The sequence below is a fragment of the Hypanus sabinus genome, chromosome 9 (genome assembly GCF_030144855.1).
Source record: "Hypanus sabinus isolate sHypSab1 chromosome 9, sHypSab1.hap1, whole genome shotgun sequence".
Taxonomy (NCBI): domain Eukaryota; kingdom Metazoa; phylum Chordata; class Chondrichthyes; order Myliobatiformes; family Dasyatidae; genus Hypanus; species Hypanus sabinus.
In genome coordinates, this window is record NC_082714.1 from 80,930,441 (window position 1) to 80,954,278 (window position 23,838).

At 50.9% G+C, this 23,838-nt stretch overlaps 1 protein-coding gene across 2 annotated transcripts in view; it reads right to left on the minus strand.

The window, feature by feature from the left end:
* tnfaip8l2b (tumor necrosis factor, alpha-induced protein 8-like 2b) overlaps positions 1–12,170 on the minus strand; it is a 46,158-nt gene extending 33,988 nt beyond the window's left edge. Inside the window, exon 1 of one of the 2 annotated variants that reach the window (XM_059979986.1) lies at positions 12,041–12,170. The gene's annotated coding sequence lies outside the window, so the exon portion shown is untranslated. Of the gene's footprint in view, positions 1–4,376; positions 4,530–12,040 lie in introns of those variants that run through there. The other variant, XM_059979987.1, reaches the window with a different exon arrangement.
* Positions 12,171–23,838: the final 11,668 nt, after the last annotated feature.

Consider the following 23,838-nt stretch of genomic DNA (forward strand, 5'->3'; position numbering starts at 1 on the left):
GAGTGTGTGATGGGACGGTGTAGAGGGAGTTTCACTCTGTGTCTGACCCCGGGAGTGTGTGATGGGACGGTGTGGAGGGAGTTTCACTCTGTGTCTGACCCCGGGAGTGTGTGATGGGACAGTGTGGAGGGAGCTTCACTCTGTGTCTGACCCCGGGAGTGTGTGATGGGACGGTGTGGAGGGAGCTTCACTCTGTGTCTGACCCTGGGAGTGTGTGATGGGACGGTGTGGAGGGCGATTCACTCTGTGTCTGACCCCGGGAGTGTGTGATGGGACGGTGTAGAGGGAGCTTCACTCTGTGTCTGACCCCGGGAGTGTGTGATGGGACGGTGTGGAGGGAGATTCACTCTGTGTCTGACCCCGGGAGTGTGTGATGGGACGGTGTAGAGGGAATTTCACTCTGTGTCTGACCCCGGGATTGTGTGATGGGACGGTGTAGAGGGAGCTTCACTCTGTGTCTGACCCCGGGAGTGTGTGATGGGACGGTGTGGAGGGAGATTCACTCTGTGTCTGACCCCGGGAGTGTGTGATGGGACGGTGTAGAGGGAGCTTCACTCTGTGTCTGACCCCGGGAGTGTGTGATGGGACGGTGTGGAGGGAGATTCACTCTGTGTCTGACCCCGGGAGTGTGTGATGGGACGGTGTAGAGGGAGCTTCACTCTGTGTCTGACCCCGGGAGTGTGTGATGGGACGGTGTGGAGGGAGATTCACTCTGTGTCTGACCCCGGGAGTGTGTGATGGGACGGTGTAGAGGGAGCTTCACTCTGTGTCTGACCCCGGGAGTGTGTGATGGGACGGTGTGGAGGGAGATTCACTCTGTGTCTGACCCCGGGAGTGTGTGATGGGACGATGTGGAGGGAGTTTCACTCTGTGTCTAACCCCGGGAGTGTGTGATGGGACGGTGTAGAGGGAATTTCACTCTGTGTCTGACCCCGGGAGTGTGTGATGGGACGGTGTAGAGGGAGATTCACTCTGTGTCTGACCCCGGGAGTGTGTGATGGGACGGTGTGGAGGGAGATTCACTCTGTGTCTGACCCCGGGAGTGTGTGATGGGACGGTGTGGAGGGAGTTTCACTCTGTGTCTGACCCCGGGAGTGTGTGATGGGACGGTGTAGAGGGAGTTTCACTCTGTGTCTGACCCCGGGAGTGTGTGATGGGACGGTGTGGAGGGAGTTTCACTCTGTGTCTGACCCCGGGAGTGTGTGATGGGACGGTGTAGAGGGAGCTTCACTCTGTGTCTGACCCCGGGAGTGTGTGATGGGACGGTGTGGAGGGAGATTCACTCTGTGTCTGACCCCGGGAGTGTGTGATGGGACGGTGTAGAGGGAGCTTCACTCTGTGTCTGACCCCGGGAGTGTGTGATGGGACGGTGTGGAGGGAGATTCACTCTGTGTCTGACCCCGGGAGTGTGTGATGGGACAGTGTGGAGGGAGTTTCACTCTGTGTCTAACCCCGGGAGTGTGTGATGGGACGGTGTAGAGGGAATTTCACTCTGTGTCTGACCCCGGGAGTGTGTGATGGGACGGTGTAGAGGGAGATTCACTCTGTGTCTGACCCCGGGAGTGTGTGATGGGACGGTGTGGAGGGAGATTCACTCTGTGTCTGACCCCGGGAGTGTGTGATGGGACGGTGTGGAGGGAGTTTCACTCTGTGTCTGACCCCGGGAGTGTGTGATGGGACGGTGTAGAGGGAGTTTCACTCTGTGTCTGACCCCGGGAGTGTGTGATGGGACGGTGTGGAGGGAGGTTCACTCTGTGTCTGACCCCGGGAGTGTGTGATGGGACAGTGTGGAGGGAGTTTCACTCTGTGTCTGACCCCGGGAGTGTGTGATGGGACGGTGTGGAGGGAGTTTCACTCTGTGTCTGACCCCGGGAGTGTGTGATGGGACAGTGTGGAGGGAGCTTCACTCTGTGTCTGACCCTGGGAGTGTGTGATGGGACGGTGTAGAGGGAGTTTCACTCTGTGTCTGACCCCGGGAGTGTGTGATGGGACGGTGTGGAGGGAGTTTCACTCTGTGTCTGACCCCGGGAGTGTGTGATGGGACAGTGTGGAGGGAGCTTCACTCTGTGTCTGACCCCGGGAGTGTGTGATGGGACGGTGTGGAGGGAGCTTCACTCTGTGTCTGACCCTGGGAGTGTGTGATGGGACGGTGTGGAGGGAGTTTCACTCTGTGTCTGACCCCGGGAGTGTGTGATGGGACGGTGTGGAGGGAGGTTCACTCTGTGTCTGACCCCGGGAGTGTGTGATGGGACGGTGTGGAGGGAGTTTCACTCTGTGTCTGACCCCGGGAGTGGGTGATGGGACAGTGTGGAGGGAGTTTCACTCTGTGTCTGACCCCAGGAGTGTGTGATGGGATGGTGTGGAGGGAGTTTCACTCTGTGTCTGACCCCGGGAGTGTGTGATGGGACAGTGTGGAGGGAGTTTCACTCTGTGTCTGACCCCGGGAGTGTGTGATGGGACGGTGTGGAGGGAGTTTCACTCTGTGTCTGACCCCGGGAGTGTGTGATGGGACGGTGTAGAGGGAGCTTCACTCTGTGTCTGACCCCGGGAGTGTGTGATGGGACGGTGTGGAGGGAGATTCACTCTGTGTCTGACCCCGGGAGTGTGTGATGGGACGGTGTAGAGGGAGCTTCACTCTGTGTCTGACCCCGGGAGTGAGTGATGGGACGGTGTGGAGGGAGATTCACTCTGTGTCTGACCCCGGGAGTGTGTGATGGGACAGTGTGGAGGGAGTTTCACTCTGTGTCTAACCCCGGGAGTGTGTGATGGGACGGTGTAGAGGGAATTTCACTCTGTGTCTGACCCCGGGAGTGTGTGATGGGACGGTGTAGAGGGAGATTCACTCTGTGTCTGACCCCGGGAGTGTGTGATGGGACGGTGTGGAGGGAGATTCACTCTGTGTCTGACCCCGGGAGTGTGTGATGGGACGGTGTGGAGGGAGTTTCACTCTGTGTCTGACCCCGGGAGTGTGTGATGGGACGGTGCAGAGGGAGTTTCACTCTGTGTCTGACCCCGGGAGTGTGTGATGGGACGGTGTGGAGGGAGGTTCACTCTGTGTCTGACCCCGGGAGTGTGTGATGGGACAGTGTGGAGGGAGTTTCACTCTGTGTCTGACCCCGGGAGTGTGTGATGGGACGGTGTGGAGGGAGTTTCATTCTGTGTCTGACCCCGGGAGTGTGTGATGGGACAGTGTGGAGGGAGCTTCACTCTGTGTCTGACCCTGGGAGTGTGTGATGGGACGGTGTAGAGGGAGTTTCACTCTGTGTCTGACCCCGGGAGTGTGTGATGGGACGGTGTGGAGGGAGTTTCACTCTGTGTCTGACCCCGGGAGTGTGTGATGGGACAGTGTGGAGGGAGCTTCACTCTGTGTCTGACCCCGGGAGTGTGTGATGGGACGGTGTGGAGGGAGCTTCACTCTGTGTCTGACCCTGGGAGTGTGTGATGGGACGGTGTGGAGGGAGTTTCACTCTGTGTCTGACCCTGGGAGTGTGTGATGGGACGGTGTGGAGGGAGGTTCACTCTGTGTCTGACCCCGGGAGTGTGTGATGGGACGGTGTGGAGGGAGTTTCACTCTGTGTCTGACCCCGGGAGTGGGTGATGGGACAGTGTGGAGGGAGTTTCACTCTGTGTCTGACCCCAGGAGTGTGTGATGGGATGGTGTGGAGGGAGTTTCACTCTGTGTCTGACCCCGTGAGTGTGTGATGGGACAGTGTGGAGGGAGTTTCACTCTGTGTCTGACCCCGGGAGTGTGTGATGGGACGGTGTGGAGGGAGTTTCAGTCTTGTGTTATTCCAGACTGAGTATTTTATCTTGCATATTCAGCATATTTACTTCCCTCCATATGGAGTGTACTCTGCTGCAGAGAGGAAACTGAATAATCTAGATCTGAGGCCTGAGTGCCTGCTGTTTTCTGAGGCCCAGGATGTGGTCTAGAAACCACAAAAAAAATGTTGTTCCACAAAGAAGCTACGACCACACTTCAAGACATATTTTCTGTACATATTCCCCAATTAAAAGAAACATTTTGGGAATCTCCTAAAGTCCACTGGATTCAGCGGGGAAAGAACTCTACCAATAGTTCCTAAATTTAGGCTTATTTGTGGGCCCAGGGCAGTCGCACATTTTAATAATGAATTGGGTAAAACGGCCGATTTTTAGGAAGTTGTCAGACATTTCGTTTGCTTCAGAAATGATCACAATCTCTTGGGGGTGGCTCATTAAGGATCATCTACCTCAATGCAGATCCTACCCACTGAACCCACTAGTGCTGGTGTACCTGGCTGGAGTGTGTCTGGTTGCCCCGCTCAGCGTATGCTGGGACGCGATCCCTGGGGCAGAGCGGTGGCGGGGTGCACGGTTTGCATGCGGGACCTTACCTGCAGAGGTCGAGAGATTCCGGGTACGTGGGGCCCAGCAGGGATGGTGCAGAGAGCCAATGGGAAGTCCCCCCTGCACTCTCTGCCACTTACCCACGTAGCGGTGTGGCTGACGGATGAAAGGGTGGGGTGCCTTTAATTAAAGTGACAGCACACTACCCTCCCACTTTCACCCCCACCCCCACTGACATCACCTGAAAGGGTCGTTCCTTTTCTAACACACACTACACCCCACCCTGACACTGTCCCTTTGACCCCATCTGGGGCCCTACAACCACTCCCATCCCAAATCTCTAACCCCCTTCCTCATCTCCTTGACCCTTCCAGTCTCTACTTCCCTCGCTCTAGTTTGCTAATACATAAAGTTGAGGGGTAGGAAGGGCGGGGAATCTCTCCGGGGCTCTGAGGCTGAGGTTGAGCTGTCCTCATTCCAAATATTGTTACAGAAGGCCGAGGCTTTGCATCACAATGCTTCCTGTGGGATCTTGCTGTGTGCAGAGAGCTCCGCTCACCCTGGGGTGGTTTATCAGGGCCCAGTGGGCAAGGTGGGTTGGAAGCGGACCAGGTCTCCATTGTCCCGTCGATCCAACTCTCACTCCCCTCCCCAGCAGGGCCTCTTCTGGGACAAAGTGCAGGGGTGGGTGATCCTTCCCGTCACTGAGAAGGATCCAGCAACCCAGCACAGAAACCAGCCCTTTGGCCCATCGAGTCCATGACAACCACCAGTCAGCCTTTTACACCAATTCCCAGTCCATTCTCCCCACATTGCCACCAGCTCCACCCTGATTCCTCCCCTCTCACATGCACACCTGGGGAGGGGGTGATTTACAGCAGCCGGTTAACCCGCGATCCCGCATGTGGATGGGATGTGGGAAGGAACCAGAGCACTGGGAGGGAACTGCACGTGGTCAAAGGGACAACATGCAAACTCCACAGAGACACATCCACACCCACTCCCACACACTCAAATACACACACACACTCACACACACACACACACACACACACACATACACACTCACACTCACATATACATACACACACACCAACACACACGCCCACTCCCACACACTCACACACACACACACACACTCACACACTCACATACACAAACACCAACACACACACTCACATGCACACACACACACCAACACTCACACACACACTCACATACACACAAACACCAACACACTCACACTCACTTGCATATAGACTTAAATGTGTTCCCACACACACTCTCTATTATGATACGCACTCCCAACTGTATTCTTTCTTACATTTTCTCAGTCACACACACTCTCACACATGTACTGTAAGACACAAATTCTGTATCGCACACACACGCTCAAACTCTACCATGCACTCTCTCACACTCTGTCTTACACTCTCTCTCTCTCTCACACTCTCACACACACATTCTCCCCACACTCTCAGACACACATTCTCTCTCTCAGACACTCACACACACATTCTCTCTCAGACACACATTCTCTCCACACACTCTCAGACACACATTCTCCCCACACACTCTCAGACACACATTCTCTCCACACACTCTCAGACACACATTCTCTCTCAGACATACATTCTCCCTACACACTCTCAGACACACATTCTCCCCACACACTCTGACACACATTCTCTCTCACACACTCTCAGACACACATTCTCCTTACACACTCTCAGACACACATTCTCCCCACACACTCTGACACACATTCTCTCTCACACACTCTCTGACACACATTCTCCTTACACACTCTCAGACACACATTCTCCCCACACACTCTGACACACATTCTCTCTCAGACAGTCTCAGACACACATTCTCCCTACACACTCTGACACACATTCTCCCTACACACTCTCAGACACACATTCTCCCCCCACACTCTGACATACATTCTCCTTACACACTCTCAGACACACATTCTCCCCACACACTCTGACACACATTCTCTCTCACACACTCTCAGACACACATTCTCCCCCCACTCTCTGACACACATTCTCCTTACACACTCTCAGACACACATTCTCCCCACACACTCTCAGACACACATTCTCCCCACACACTCTGACACACATTCTCCCTACACACTCTCAGACACACATTCTCCCCACACACTCTGACACACATTCTCCCCACACACTCTGACACACATTCTCCCTACACACTCTCAGACACACATTCTCCCCACACACTCTGACACACATTCTCCCCACACACTCTGACACACATTCTCCCCACACACTCTCATACACACATTCTCCCCACACACTCTGACATTCTCTCTCACACACTCTCAGACACACATTCTCCCCACACACTCTCAGACACACATTCTCCCCCCACACTCTGACACACATTCTCCCCACACACTCTCAGACACACATTCTCTCCACACACTCTCAGACACACATTCTCTCTCAGACACTCTCAGACACACATTCTCCCTACACACTCTCAGACACACATTCTCCCCACACACTCTGACACACATTCTCCCCACACACTCTGACACACATTCTCTCTCACACACTCTCAGACACACATTCTCCCTACACACTCTCAGACACACATTCTCCCCACACACTCTGACACACATTCTCCTTACACACTCTCAGACACAAATTCTCCCCACACACTCTGACACACATTCTCCCCACACACTCTCAGACACACATTCTCCCCACACACTCTGACACACATTCTCTCTCACACACTCTCAGACACACATTCTCCCTACACACTCTCAGACACACATTCTCCCCACACACTCTGACACACATTCTCCTTACACACTCTCAGACACACATTCTCCCCACACACTCTGACACACATTCTCTCTCACACACTCTCAGACACACATTCTCCCCCCACACTCTGACACACATTCTCCCTACACACTCTCAGACACACATTCTCTCTCACACACTCTCAGACACACATTCTCCCCACACACTCTCAGACACACATTCTCCCCCCACACTCTGACACACATTCTCCCCACACACTCTCAGACACACATTCTCCCCCCACACTCTGACACATATTCTCCCCACACACTCTGACACACATTCTCCCTACACACTCTCAGACACACATTCTCCCCACACACTCTGACACACATTCTCCCTACACACTCTCAGACACACATTCTCCCCACACACTCTGACACACATTCTCCCTACACACTCTCAGACACACATTCTCCCCACACACTCTGACACACATTCTCTCTCACACACTCTCAGACACACATTCTCCCCCCACTCTCTGACACACATTCTCCTTACACACTCTCAGACACACATTCTCCCCACACACTCTGACACACATTCTCTCTCACACACTCTCAGACACACATTCTCCCCCCACACTCTGACACACATTCTCCCTACACACTCTCAGACACACATTCTCCCCACACACTCTGACACACATTCTCTCTCACACACTCTCAGACACACATTCTCCCTACACACTCTCAGACACACATTCTCCCCACACACTCTGACACACATTCTCCCTACACACTCTCAGACACACATTCTCCCCACACACTCTGACACACATTCTCCCCACACACTCTGACACACATTCTCCCTACACACTCTCAGACACACATTCTCCCCACACACTCTGACACACATTCTCCCCACACACTCTCAGACACACATTCTCCCCACACACTCTCAGACACACATTCTCCCCCCACACTCTGACACACATTCTCCCCACACACTCTCAGACACACATTCTCTCCACACACTCTCAGACACACATTCTCTCTCAGACACTCTCAGACACACATTCTCCCTACACACTCTCAGACACACATTCTCCCCACACACTCTGACACACATTCTCTCTCACACACTCTCAGACACACATTCTCCCCCCACACTCTGACACACATTCTCTCTCACACACTCTCAGACACACATTCTCCCTACACACTCTGACACACATTCTCCTTACACACTCTCAGACACACATTCTCCCCACACACTCTGACACACATTCTCTCTCACACACTCTCAGACACACATTCTCCCCCCACACTCTGACACACATTCTCCCTACACACTCTCAGACACACATTCTCCCCACACACTCTGACACACATTCTCCCCACACACTCTGACACACATTCTCCCTACACACTCTGACACACATTCTCCCCACACACTCTCAGACACACATTCTCCCCACACACTCTGACACACATTCTCCCTACACACTCTCAGACACACATTCTCCCCACACACTCTGACACACATTCTCTCTCAGACATTCTCAGACACACATTCTCCCCACACACTCTGACACACATTCTCCCCACACACTCTGACACACATTCTCCCCACACACTCTCAGACACACATTCTCCCCACACACTCAGACACACATTCTCTCTCACACACACATTCTGTCTCACACACTCTCAGACACACATTCTCCCTACACACTCTCAGACACACATTCTCCCCACACACTCTGACACACATTCTCTCTCACACACTCTCAGACACACATTCTCCCCACACATTCTCAGACACACATTCTCCCCCCACACTCTGACACACATTCTCCCCACACACTCTCAGACACACATTCTCCCCACACACTCTGACACACATTCTCCCCACACACTCTCAGACACACATTCTCCCCACACACTCTGACACACATTCTCTCTCAGACATTCTCAGACACACATTCTCCCCACACACTCTGACACACATTCTCCCCACACACTCTCAGACACACATTCTCCCCACACACTCAGACACACATTCTCTCTCACACACACATTCTGTCTCACACACTCTCAGACACACATTCTCCCTACACACTCTCAGACACACATTCTCCCCACACACTCTGACACACATTCTCTCTCACACACTCTCAGACACACATTCTCCCCACACACTCTCAGACACACATTCTCCCCCCACACTCTGACACACATTCTCCCCACACACTCTCAGACACACATTCTCTCCACACACTCTCAGACACACATTCTCTCTCAGACACTCTGACACACATTCTCTCTCACACACTCTCAGACACACATTCTCCCTACACACTCTCAGACACACATTCTCCCCACACACTCTGACACACATTCTCTCTCACACACTCTCAGACACACATTCTCCCCCCACACTCTGACACACATTCTCCTTACACACTCTCAGACACACATTCTCCCCCCACACTCTGACACACATTCTCCCCACACACTCTCAGACACACATTCTCTCTACACACTCTCAGACACACATTCTCCCTACACACTCTCAGACACACATTCTCCCCACACACTCTGACACACATTCTCTCTCACACACTCTCAGACACACATTCTCCCCACACACTCTCAGACACACATTCTCCCCCCACACTCTGACACACATTCTCCCTACACACTCTCAGACACACATTCTCCCTACACACTCTGACACACATTCTCTCCACACACTCTCAGACACACATTCTCCCCACACACTCTGACACACATTCTCTCTCACACGCTCTCAGACACACATTCTCCCTACACACTCTGACACACATTCTCTCTCACACACTCTCAGACACACATTCTCCCTACACACTCTTAGACACACATTCTTTCTCACACACACATTCTCCCCACACATTCTCTCTCACACACTCTTAGACACACATTCTCCCCACACACTCTGACACACATTCTCTCTCACACACTCTCAGACACACATTCTCCCTACACACTCTCAGACACACATTCTCCCCACACACTCTGACACACATCCTCTCTCAGACACTCTCAGACACACATTCTCTCTCAGACACACATTCTCTCTCACACACTCTCAGACACCCATTCTTCCCACACACTCTCAGACACACATTCTCCTCACACACTCTCAGACACACATTCTCCCCACACACTCTCAGACACACATTCTCCCCACACGCTCTCTGACACAAATTCTCTCTCACACACACTCAGACACACATTCTCTCTCACACACTCTGACACACATTCTCCCCACACGTTCTCTGACACACATTCTCCCCACACACTGACACACATTCTCTCTCACACACTCTCAGACACACATCCTCTCTCACACGCTCTCAGACACACATTCTCCCCACACACTCTCAGACAAACATTCTCTCTCACACACTCTCAGACACACATTCTCCCTACACACTCTTAGACACACATTCTTTCTCACACACACATTCTCCCCACACATTCTCTCTCAGACACTCTCAGACACACATTCTCTCTCAGACACTCTCAGACACACATTCTCACCACACACTCTGACACACATTCTCTCTCAGACATTCTCAGACACACATTCTCCCTACACACTCTCAGACACACATTCTCCCCACACACTCTGACACACATTCTCTCTCAGACACTCTCAGACACACATTCTCCCTACACAGTCTGACACACATTCTCCCTACACACTCTCAGACACACATTCTCCCTACACACTCTCAGACACACATTCTCCCCACACACTCTGACACACATTCTCTCTCAGACACTCTCAGACACACATTCTCCCTACACACTCTCAGACACACATTCTCTCTCACACACTCTGACACACATTCTCTCTCAGACACTCTCAGACACACATTCTCCCTACACACTCTCAGACACACATTCTCCCCACACACTCTCAGACACACATTCTCCCTACACACTCTCAGACACACATTCTCCCCACACACTCTCAGACACACATTCTCCCTACACACTCTCAGACACACATTCTCTCTCACACACTCTGACACACATTCTCTCTCAGACACTCTCAGACACACATTCTCCTTACACACTCTCAGACACACATTCTCCCCACACACTCTGACACACATTCTCTCTCAGACACTCTCAGACACACATTCTCCCTACACACTCTCAGACACACATTCTCTCTCACACACTCTGACACACATTCTCTCTCAGACACTCTCAGACACACATTCTCCCTACACACTCTCAGACACACATTCTCCCCACACACTCTGACACACATTCTCTCTCAGACACTCTCAGACACACATTCTCCCTACACACTCTCAGACACACATTCTCTCTCACACACTCTGACACACATTCTCTCTCAGACACTCTCAGACACACATTCTCCCTACACACTCTCAGACACACATTCTCCCCACACACTCTGACACACATTCTCTCTCAGACAGTCTCAGACACACATTCTGTCTCAGATACAGAAACTCTCCCTCTCTTGTGCATTTCTACTCACACGGATAACAAACAAGCACACACTTTGTGCACATTATCTTACATCATGACACACTGAGACACCCCTGCACTCCCACATGCAGCCTCACTGACCTGTGTACACACTCACACACTTGCTCTGCACACACACACTCACCCACCTGTGCGTACACACATTTTCGCTAACTCCTACAGAGAACACATGTGCAGCCAAACTTGTTCATGCCCCCCCCCCACACACACCCTGCCACTGCTCCCCTCCATACCGATGTGCAGACTGTTCACACTCTCCCTTGCTCACTCAGACTTGCATGCACGCCAGGTCTGAGCACACCCACCTCCCCCTGTAACCCATTGCACAACAAACTTTCACCAACTCACCCAAAGGCGCCAGCCCTCTCCTGCTAGCACGAGACTCTTCCTGTCTTCACCGTCGACAAGGAGGAAGCAACGAGCTGACGCATAGAAGTGCGGTCGCTCCTCGCTGATCAAAAAAAAAAGAAATCCACGCAATATCCCCTTATGGTGGTGAGGAGTTGGCTCTAGTTGCCATGGAAACAGCTAGGCCTCATTGAGGCCTTGTACAACGCCTTTCCTCTGGAGATAAAAATCTCAGGCTAATTTCACTTAACTCAGAGATCGTTTAACCGTACAATATTACACTAGCGCCCCAAGCTCTCCCCATAAGTGCAAGGGGCATAGGGAGCATTGCGAGGTTAATTGGACTAAGATGAGGCCTGAGACCAGGAAGACCCAAAGCCTGGAAACAAAGCAGAGCTCCCTGCTCACTTATCTCATCCAAAAAATCTATTATCTTGCTTGGCTTATAGCCAGACTCCTTTCTTTTCTTCCCACAAATTATTGTTTACATAAATAAGTAAAAACAACAGAAAAGGTATTTACTAAACAGGATAGGCCATCAAAAATTCTGGGCCTTCCATGGGTTACCTGGGGAGGATATTTACAGGCATTTCAATTGATCCTAAAGGATTCCGCGCCCTGGAGCCAGAGACAAGCTGGAGGTTGAGGAGATTCAATTGAGGCAAATAGAAGTGGGAACTGAAGAGAATCTGCAGATGCTGGAAATTCAGAATAACACACACAAAATGCAGGAGGAACCCAACAGGTCATACAGCATCAATGGAGAGGAATGAACATGTCATGGGCCCAAGTCCTGATCCTTTGTCTGTGTTGTTTGGAATTGGGATGGTTTGGAATGGCTTCCAAAGGGAGCTGAGTGATGTTACTTCCCAGGTCATTTTTCCAACACGTATCCTTGGATTCTGCGACACAGCAGATTGAATGGGACCTTCCCAAAAACAACCTGGATGGGTTTTTTGGAGATCTGGGGATGAATAACAGAGCCTGGATGGACATTACTCTGCTTCCACCTCTGGAGTTATAGAGTCACACAGCACAGAAACTGGCCCTTCAGCCCATCTAGTCCATGCTGACCAAGACTACCATTTAAGCCACTCCCATCTGTACATGTTTGGTCCATATCTCTCTAGCCCCTTCCTATCTGTATACCTGTCCGTATCCCTCTAAACCTTTCCTACCCGTGCACCTATCCGTATCCCTCTAAACCTTTCCTATCCGTATCCCTCTAAACCTTTCCTATCCGTATCCCTCTAAACCTTTCCTATCCGTGTACCTGTCCGTATCCCTCTAAACCTTTCCTATCCATGTACCTGTCCGTATCCCTCTAAACCTTTCCTATCCGTATCCCTCTAAACCTTTCCTATCCGTGTACCTGTCCGTATCCCTCTAAACCTTTCCTATCCGTGTACCTGTCCGTATCCCTCTAAACCATTCCTATCCGTGTACCTGTCCGTATCCCTCTAAACCATTCCTATCCGTGTACCTGTCCGTATCCCTCTGAACCTTTCCTATCCGTGTACCTGTCCGTATCCCTCTGAACCTTTCCTATCCGTGTACCTGTCCGTATCCCTCTGAACCTTTCCTATCCGTGTACCTGTCCGTATCCCTCTGAACCTTTCCTATCCGTGTACCTGTCCGTATCCCTCTGAACCTTTCCTATCCGTGTACCTGTCCGTATCCCTCTGAACCTTTCCTATCCGTGTACCTGTCCGTATCCCTCTAAACCTTTCCTATCCGTGTACCTGTCCGTATCCCTCTAAACCTTTCCTATCCGTGTACCTGTCCATATCCCTCTAAACCTTTCCTATCCATGTACCTGTCCGTATCCCTCTGAACCTTTCCTATCCGTGTACCTGTCCGTATCCCTCTGAACCTTTCCTATCCGTGTACCTGTCCGTATCCCTCTAAACCTTTCCTATCCGTGTACCTGTCCATATATAAAGCATAGGCTAATGGTTGTCCTCAGGTTCATATCAAAGCTCACTCCTTGCACCTTAATCCTGTAGCCTCTAGTTCTAGATTCCCCAACGCTTGGAGAAAAGGCATTCACTCTCATGGTTTATACCCCTCTCAGCCTCCTACACTCTAGTGAATAAACTCCCAGCCTTCACAAACTCCCCCAGATCCTCAGAAATCTCCTCTGCACTCTTTCCAGCTAAATGGCATATGTGCTATCACAGGGCACCCCGAACCATGCCTGATATTCCCACTGTGGCCTCACCAATGTCTTGTACACTGCAACCCAACCTCTCAACTCCTGCAGTCACCCCTGTCCAGCTGTGACACCATGGGCCTCTGCATTCTGCCACTCCCCGTCCCCGTAAGCAGGTGAACTACCGTAGTAATGGCCGAGAGGGCAATTGGTAGCTGGTTTATTATCACCGAGATACAATGAAAAACGTGACTCTGCCTTGCAGCCAGACAGACCAGTACATCGAGCTGGTACAAAAGGGAAATGGAATGCAGAATAGAGTGTCACAGTCACAGAGAGAGGGCAGTGCAGGCGGGCAATAAGGTGCAAGGGCCACGACGAGCTAGATTGGGAGACCAAGAGTTCATTTTTTAGCTTGGGTCTGGAGACATCAATGTGGGACACCACGACTTCACACCAACCCCCCCCCCCATCCCCCGTCCCCCAACTGGTCCTGTCAACGATCCCTGTGGCCCTTTGCTGAAGCCAATATCGGCCTCAGCACCCATCAATAAACTCCCTCTCCTCCCTCTGCCTGATCCTGAGGGACTCTGTGATGCCCCTGAGTCAGACAGCACAGCACTGGCCCATGGAGAAGACACAGAAGCAGCCCATCGAGTCTGCTCTGATCATGGCTGATCCCAGATCCCACTCAACCCCATACACTCACCTTCTCGCCTTATCTTTCGATGTCCTGACCATCAACTTCTGCTTTAAATAAACCCACAGAGTTGGCCTCCACCACACTCTGTGAAAGTACATTCCACAGATTTACTACTCTCTGGCTAAAAGAATTCGTCCTTACCGCTGTTCTGAAAGACAGCTCTTCAACTGTTGAGGCTCTGTTTCTGGATACCCCCACCATACTCCACATCCACCTTATCTTGTCCTTTCAACATTCAGCAGGTTTCAATGCGATCCCCCCACATTCTTCTGAATTCCAGTGAGTACAGGCCCAAAGCTGCCAAACGCTCCTCGTATGTTAACACCCTAATTCCTGGAATTATCCTCGTTAGCCTCCTCTGGACTCTCTCCAAAGACATCGTTTCTGAGATATAGGGCCTGAAACTGTTGACAATATTCCAACCTGACTAGTGTCTTTTAAACCTCAGCATTATCTCCTGCTTTTACATTCTATTCCCCCTGAAATAAACACCAACATTGCATTTACCTTCTTTACCACAGACTCCACCTGTAAATTAACCTTCTGGGAGTCTTGCACGAAGACTCCTAAGTCCCTCTGCACCTCTGATGTTTGAATCTTCTTCCCATTTAGGTAATAGTCCGCACTATTGTTCCTTTTATCAAAATGCATTATCATACATTTCCCGACACTGTATTTCATCTGCCACTTCTTTACCCATTCTTCCGATTTGTTAAGTCCTGCTGCAATCACTTTGCTTCTCACCACCTCCACCTAGCTCAATATCAAGTGCAAACTTTGCCACAAAGCCATCAATTCCATTATCCAAATCACGGACAAACAACATGAAAAGCAGCGGTCCCAATACTGACCCCTGCGGAAATCCAGTAGTCACTGGCAGCCAACCAGAAAAGGCCCCTTTTCCCACTTATTGCCTCCGGCCTGTCAGCCATTCCGTTATCCATATCAGTACCTTTCCCATAATGCTGTAGAATTTTATCGTTAAGCAACCTCATGTGTGACACCTTATCAAATGCCCTCTGAAAATCCAAGTGAATTATGTCAACGACCTCTCCTTTGTCCACAGTGCTTGTCACTTCCTCAAAGAACTCTAACAGATTTGTCAGGCAAGATTCTCTTTTACAGATACTGATTTTGACTTGTTTTATCATTAGTCTCCAAAAACCTCAAAACCTCATCCTTAATAATAGACTCCAACACTTTCCAACACCGAAGTTAGGCTAACTGGCCTATAATTTCCTTTCTTTTGCCTTCCTCCCTTAGAGTGGAGTGACATTTACAATCTTCCAATCCTCCATGACCATGCCAGAATCAAGTAATTCTTGAGAGGTCATGACCAGTGCATCTGTTATATCTTCAGCAAATTCTCTCAGGACTCTGGGATGTAGTCCATCTGGTCCAGGTGACTAAACCAAGCTTAAGAGCTTTGAGTCTGCCTAGCACTTTTTCCTTGCACAATGCCACTCACTCCTGCTCCCTGACACTCACCAACCTTTGGCACACTGCTAGTGTCTCCCACAGTGAAGACTGATGCAAAGTACTTTTTAAGCTCATCTGCCATTTCTTTGTCCCCCATTACTACCTCACCAGCACCATTTTCTAGTGGCCCAAAATCAACTCTCACCTCCCCTTTACTCCTTATATAACTGAAAAACTTTTGGTATCCTGTTTTATATTATTGGCTGGTTTGCCTTCGTATTTCATCTTTTCCCTCCTTACAGCTTTTTTAGTTGGCGTTTGTTGGATTTTAAAAGCTTCCCAATCATCCACTTTTGCTACCTTATATGCCCTTTTCTTGGCTTTTATGAAGTCCTCAACGTCCCTCGTCAGCCGCAATTGCCTGTCCCTGCCATTTGAGAACTACTGCTTCTGTGGGACATACCTATCCTATGCCTTGTGAACTATTCCCAGAAACTTCAGCCGTCTCTGCTCTGCCGTCATCCCCAAATGTATCCTCCTCCAATCCCCCTGGGCAAGCTCCCCTCTCATTCTCTTTATTCCATGGCAATACTGATTCATGTGAGCTATGTTTCTCCCTATCAAACTGCAGTATGAGTTCAATCATATTATGATCACTGCCTCCAAAGGGTTCCTTTACGTTAAACTCCCTAATAAGATCTGGGTTATTACACAACACCCAGTCTAAGATCGCCTTTCCCTGAGCAGGCTCAAGCACAAGCTGCTCTAAAGACATTCAACAAAATCCCTCTCTTGTGATATGACACCAATCTGAATTTCCCAATCCCCTTGCATATTGAAGGCCTCCATCACAATTGTGTCATTACCATTATTACAATTGGCAATCTCAACCCTACATCTTGGCTACTAATTGGAAGCATATATATGATTCCCAAAATGGTTTTTTCACCCATGCAGTTTCTTAACTCCACTCATAAAGTCTCAACATTCTCTGACCCCATGTCACCTCTTTCTAAAGGTGTAATTCCATCTCTTACCGACAGAGCCCCACCACTGCCCATGACTTCCTGCCTGTCCTTTCACTACAAAGTATATCCTTTGATGTTAGGCTCTCAATGATGACCTTCTTTCAGCCATGAATCAGTGATGCCCACAACGTCATAGCGACCAGTCTCGAACTACACCATAAGTTCCTCCACCTTATTCCAAATGCTACACACCTTCAGTCCTGCATTCTTCACCCTTTTGAATTTTGCCTCTGTGGTGCAATTTAACCCTTTGCTCTGTCTGCAGTTGTACCCAAGCATTGCTTGTCCTTCCTTACATTCATGTTACCCCATCATCTACTTGTAAAACTGCTGGCTCATCCTCAGCTCCATCAAACTGGTTCCCATCTCCCTGTCATATTAGTTTAATCCACTCCTGGCAGCTTTAGCAAACCTGCCTGCAAGGATATTGCTCCCCCGTGGATTCAAGTGCAACCCGTCCCTTTTGTACGGCTCAGTCCTGCCCCAGAAGAGGTCCCAATGATCCAGAAATCTGAATCCCTGCCCCCTGCTCCAATTCTTCAGCCACACATTTATCTGCAACTTCATTCTATTCCTATTCTCACTGTCACTTGACACCTGCAGCAATTCTGAGGTCACTACTCTTCAGGTCCTGCTTCTCAGCTTCCTTCCTAACTCCCTGTATTTTGATTTCAGGACCTCCTCCCTTTTTCTACTGACCTCTGGGTGCTCCCCCTCCCTTCTCAGGATATTGTGGATGTGTTCAGAAACATTGTGGACCCTGGCACCTGGGAGGCAAATTACTATCTGTTTCTTTATCACGCCCACAGAATCGCCTACCTGTCCCCCTGACTATAGAGTGCCCTATCACTGCTGCCATCCTCTTCAGTTCCCTACCCTTCTGAGCCCCAGGGCCAGGCTCAGTGCCAGAGGCACGGACGCTGTTGCTTCCCCCAGGTAGGTTCCAACCCCTGCCAACAGTACTTAGAATGGACTACTTATGGTTGAGGGGGACAGTCACAGGGGCGCTCGCCACTATCTGACCTTCCCTCTCCCGACAGTCACCCATTTATCTGTCTCCTGTAGGCTTGGGGTGACTACCTTCCTGTAGCTCCTGTCTATCGCTGCTTCATTTTCCCTAACAAGCTGAAGGTCATCGAGCTGCAACTCCAGATCCCTAACACAGTCTCTGAGGAGCTGCATCTCGATGACCCCGTGCAGATGTGGCCATCGGGTAGGCTGAAAATCTCCTGGAAACCCCCATCTGACATCACGAACAGGACACAGGCTCTGCAGACATGCCCCTTATTCAAGAGTTCGTTTGGAAAAAAAGAAGTAAGAAATAAAAATTACTTCTTCACAGAAATAACATATAACTCGGGCTCTCCAGTCCGGGCAACATCCTCGTGACTCCTCCATCACTTTTTTCCAGTTGAATGATGCCCTTCCCACAGCAGGGTGACCAAAACGATGCACCGAACTCCAAGTCAGCCTCACCAGCATCTCATACAACTGCACCACAACATCCCAACTCCTGTACTCAGAGCCTTGGCTTCAGCTTTCGAGGGAAATGGGCCAAGCCTGGACAAATAGGACTGGCGTAGTTCAGCTCCTCGGTAGGCCTGGAGCAGCTGGATGACTCCATGAGAATTTGCTGCATCAGATGTCAACATCCAGACGGTGGTGGGACCAATCAGGAGGAACATCTTCTGGCCCACAACACAGATGAAATATCTGCTTCTCCTCTGAGCAGCTGAGACACCAATATAGGCACCATTGTGTCCAACAACAGGCCACACTCTGCCCAATCTGCAGTTTAATCTTTTTCTGCACTGACAGAGCGGTTGTTGCCTATGTGATACGAGACCTCGACTCCTCTATCAACGTCATGTACCATCACAGATGTTATACTGTGTGGGATTAGAAATGGTTAAAGCTTGGTGTGGAGGAAGTTTCACTCTGTGTCTGACCCCGGGAGTGTGTGATGGGACGGTGTGGAGGAAGTTTCACTCTGTGTCTGACCCCGGGAGTGTGTGATGGGACAGTGTATAGGGAGTTTCACTCTGTGTCTGACCCCGGGAGTGTGTGATGGGACGGTGTGGAGGGAGTTTCACTCTGTGTCTGACCCCGGGAGTGTGTGATGGGACGGTGTGGATGGAGTTTCACTCTGTGTCTGACCCCGGGAGTGTGTGATGGGACGGTGTGGAGGAAGTTTCACTCTGTGTCTGGCCCCGGGAGTGTGTGATGGGACGGTGTGGAGGGAGTTTCACTCTGTGTCTGACCCCGGGAGTGTGTGATGGGACAGTGTAGAGGGAGTTTCACTCTGTGTCTGACCCCGGGAGTGTGTGATGGGACAGTGTAGAGGGAGTTTCACTCTGTGTCTGACCCCGGGAGTGTGTGATGGGACAGTGTAGAGGGAGTTTCACTCTGTGTCTGACCCCGGGAGTGTGTGATGGGACGGTGTGGAGGGAGTTTCACTCTGTGTCTGACCCCGGGAGTGTGTGATGGGACGGTGTGGAGGGAGTTTCACTCTGTGTCTGACCCCGGGAGTGTGTGATGGGACAGTGTAGAGGGAGTTTCACTCTGTGTCTGACCCCGGGAGTGTGTGATGGGACAGTGTGGAGGGAGTTTCACTCTGTGTCTGACCCCGGGAATGTGTGACGGGACGGTGTGGAGGGAGATTCACTCTGTGTCTGACCCCGGGAATGTGTGACGGGACGGTGTGGAGGGAGTTTCACTCTGTGTCTGACCCCGGGAGTGTGTGATGGGACAGTGTGGAGGGAGTTTCACTCTGTGTCTGACCCCGGGAGTGTGTGATGGGACTGTGTGGAGGGAGTTTCACTCTGTGTCTGACCCCGGGAGTGCGTGATGGGACGGTGTGGAGGGAGTTTCACTCTGTGTCTGACCCCGGGAGTGTGTGACGGGACGGTGTGGAGGGAGTTTCACTCTGTGTCTGACCCCGGGAGTGTGTGACGGGACGGTGTGGAGGGAGTTTCACTCTGTGTCTGACCCCGGGAGTGTGTGATGGGACGGTGTGGAGGGTGTTTCACTCTGTGTCTGACCCCGGGAGTGTGTGATGGGACGGTGTGGAGGGAGTTTCACTCTGTGTCTGACTCCGGGAGTGTGTGATGGGACGGTGTGGAGGGAGTTTCACTCTGTGTCTGACCCCGGGAGTGTGTGATGGGACTGTGTGGAGGGAGTTTCACTCTGTGTCTGACCCCGGGAGTGCGTGATGGGACGGTGTGGAGGGAGTTTCACTCTGTGTCTGACCCCGGGAGTGCGTGATGGGACGGTGTGGAGGGAGTTTCACTCTGTGTCTGACCCCGGGAGTGTGTGATGGGACGGTGTGGAGGGAGTTTCATTCTGTGTCTGACCCCGGGAGTGTGTGATGGGACGGTGTGGAGGGAGTTTCACTCTGTGTCTGACCCCGGGAGTGTGTGATGGGACGGTGTGGAGGGAGTTTCACTCTGTGTCTGACCCCGGGAGTGTGTGATGGGACAGTGTGGAGGGAGTTTCACTCTGTGTCTGACCCCGGGAGCGTGTGATGGGACAGTGTAGAAGGAGTTTCACTCTGTGTCTGACCCCGGGAGTGTGTGATGGGACAGTGTGGAGGGAGTTTCACTCTGTGTCTGACCCCGGGAGTGTGTGATGGGACAGTGTGGAGGGAGTTTCACTCTGTGTCTGACCCCGGGAGTGTGTGATGGGACAGTGTGGAGGGAGGTTCACTCTGTGTCTGACCCCGGGAGTGTGTGATGGGACGGTGTAGAGGGAGTTTCACTCTGTGTCTGACCCCGGGAGTGTGTGATGGGACAGTGTGGAGGTAGTGTGTGATGAGATGGTCTGACCATGAGACCGAGGAGCAGAATTAGTCTATTTTGTCCATTGACTCTGTTCTGCCATTCCATCATGGCTGATTTATCTTTCTCAACCGCACTCTTCCTTCTTCTCCCTGTAACTGATGATGCCCTTACTGATTAAGAATTTATCAGCCTCTGCTTTAACTATACCTAAACACTTTGCCTCCCCTGCCATCTGTGGCAATGAATTCCACAGATCCACCTCCCTGCTTGTGAAATTCCTCCTAATTTCTCTTCTGGAGGGACGCACTGACTGCGCCAAATCAGTGAATGGGAGTCCAACATGAAGATGCATTTACACTTAGGTTCGCAGCTGAAGATTAAAAAGACAGTGCTCTGTGATAGTTTTCCAGATTTGGATTTCACCCAATCAGTGAGCAAGATTCATTTGAGAGGGCAAACAAAAATACTGCAGGTCAAGAGGAGCGGCCATTGTTTGAGTGGGCCTGTATTGGAGTGACTTTCGCTCATCAGGCTTCGGGGAGATCTGGCTAGGGCCAGTTGTTTCTTCGTCATCTGCTATATTCTTCATTCCTGGCCTGTTAGGGCACAGTTAGAGCAGTGAGAGTAACTGCGGGGCTGTGTTAGGGTCTTTGTGTAAGATGTGGGAACTCAGGTGCAGCTCGATGACCTTCCACTCACACGGGAGATTGAGGCAGTCAGTGATAGGCAGGAGTTACAGGGAGGTGGTCACCCCGAGGGTGCAGGAGGCAGGTAACTGGGTGACTGTCAGGGGAAGGAAGGGAAACGAGCAGAGTACCCCTGTGGCCATTAGCCTCACTAATAAATCTGTTGAGGGGACGGCCTCCCACAGTGACCTGGTCTCTGTCTCTGAGTCTGGGGCTGTGGCTCAGAAGGGACAGAGGTGAAGTGGATTGAAGTGTTGATAGGAGATTCCATAGTTGGAGGAATTAAGATGAGATTCCGTGGGCACGATGGAGACACCCAGATGGTAGGTTGCCTCGCTGGTGCCAGGAGCAGGGATATCTCGGATCGTGTCCAAGGCATTCTCAAGGGCGAGGGTGAGCAGTCAGGAGTCTTGGTACCAATGGCATAGGTAGACTGGGTGAGGAGGCCCTGAAGGGAGATTTCAGGGATCTCGATAGAAAGCTGAGAAACAGGACCTTCGAAGTAGTTCATTTCTGAGATTGCTGCAAAGTGCCAGTGAGGGCAAGGTAGGGTGATTTGCCTGAGGAACTGGTGCAGGGGGCAGGGTTGTAGATTTATGGATCTGGAGAATGTACACCTGAGCCTTGGGGGGGGGGGGGCGGTCGATACCCTGGGGGAATGTTTTGCTAGAACTATTTGGGAGGATTTGAACTAATCTGGCAAGGGGTTGAGGATGGGACAGTCGGTTTACAAACAGTAGAGAGACTGTCAGGAAGGGCTCGCAGATGATAGGGCAAAGTTGCAGTCAACTGGATGACAAATTTGGAAAGGGTCTGAAGGTGTTATACTTGAATGCTTGCGGTATATGGAAGAAGGTAGCACAGTTACAGATTAGCAGGGCATCACTGAATCGCGGTGAATGAAGGTTATAGCGGGGAACTTAATGTCCAAGGATATTGAAAGGACAGGCAGGTAGGCAGAGGGGGCTCTGTGGGTAAAAGATAAAATCAAGTTGTTAGAAAGAGGTGACATAGCATCTGAAGGCGTAGAAACATTGTGGGTAGAACCAAGTAAAAAGACTTTCATGGGAGTTATATATAGACTTCCAAACAGCAGTAAAGATGTGGTCCACATCATGGGGGATTTCAATACGCAGGTATGTTAGGGAAATTGGGTTGGCTTCCTTAAGCAAAAATCTTGCCAAAAAAAAAACCCTGTTGAAATTTGTTGAAGAAATAACAAGCAGGATAGACGAAGAAGAACAACAGAAACAAAATGCTGGTGGAACACAGCAGGCCAGGCAGCACTGTCGACGTTTCGGGCCAAGACCCTTCGTCAGGACTAACTGAAAGGAAAGATAGTAAGAGATTAGAAAGTGGGAGGGGGAGGGGGAAATGCAAAATGATAGGAGAAGACTGGAGGAGGTGGGATGAAGCTGAGAGCTGGAAAGGTGATTGGTGAAAGTGATACAGAGCTGGAGAAGGGAAAGGATCATGGGACGGGAGGCTTAGTGAGAAAGAAAGGGGGAGGGGAGCACCAGAGGGAGATGGAGAACAGGCAGAGTGATGGGCAGAGAGTGAGAGAAAAAAAAAGGAGGGGGGGAAGAAAAAAAACTAAATATATCAGGGATGGGGTAAGAAGGGGAGGAGGGGCATTAACAGAAGTTAGAGAAGTCAATGTTCATGCCATCAGGTTGGAGGCTACCCAGCCAGTATATAAGGTGTTGTTCCTCCAACCTGAGTTTGGATTCATCTTGACAGTAGAGGAGGCCATTGATAGACATATCAGAATGGGAATGGGACATGGAATTAAAATGTGTGGCCACTGGGAGATCCTGCTTTCTCTGGTGGACCGAGCGTAGGTGTTCAGCGAAACGGTCTCCCAGTCTGCGTCGGGTCTCACCAATATATAAAAGGCCACACCGGGAGCACCGGACGCAGTATACCACACCAGCCCACTCACAGGTGAAGTGTCGCCTCACTTGGAAGGACTGTTTGGGGCCCTGAATGGTGGTGAGGGAGGAAGTGTAAGGGCAGGTGTAGCACTTGTTC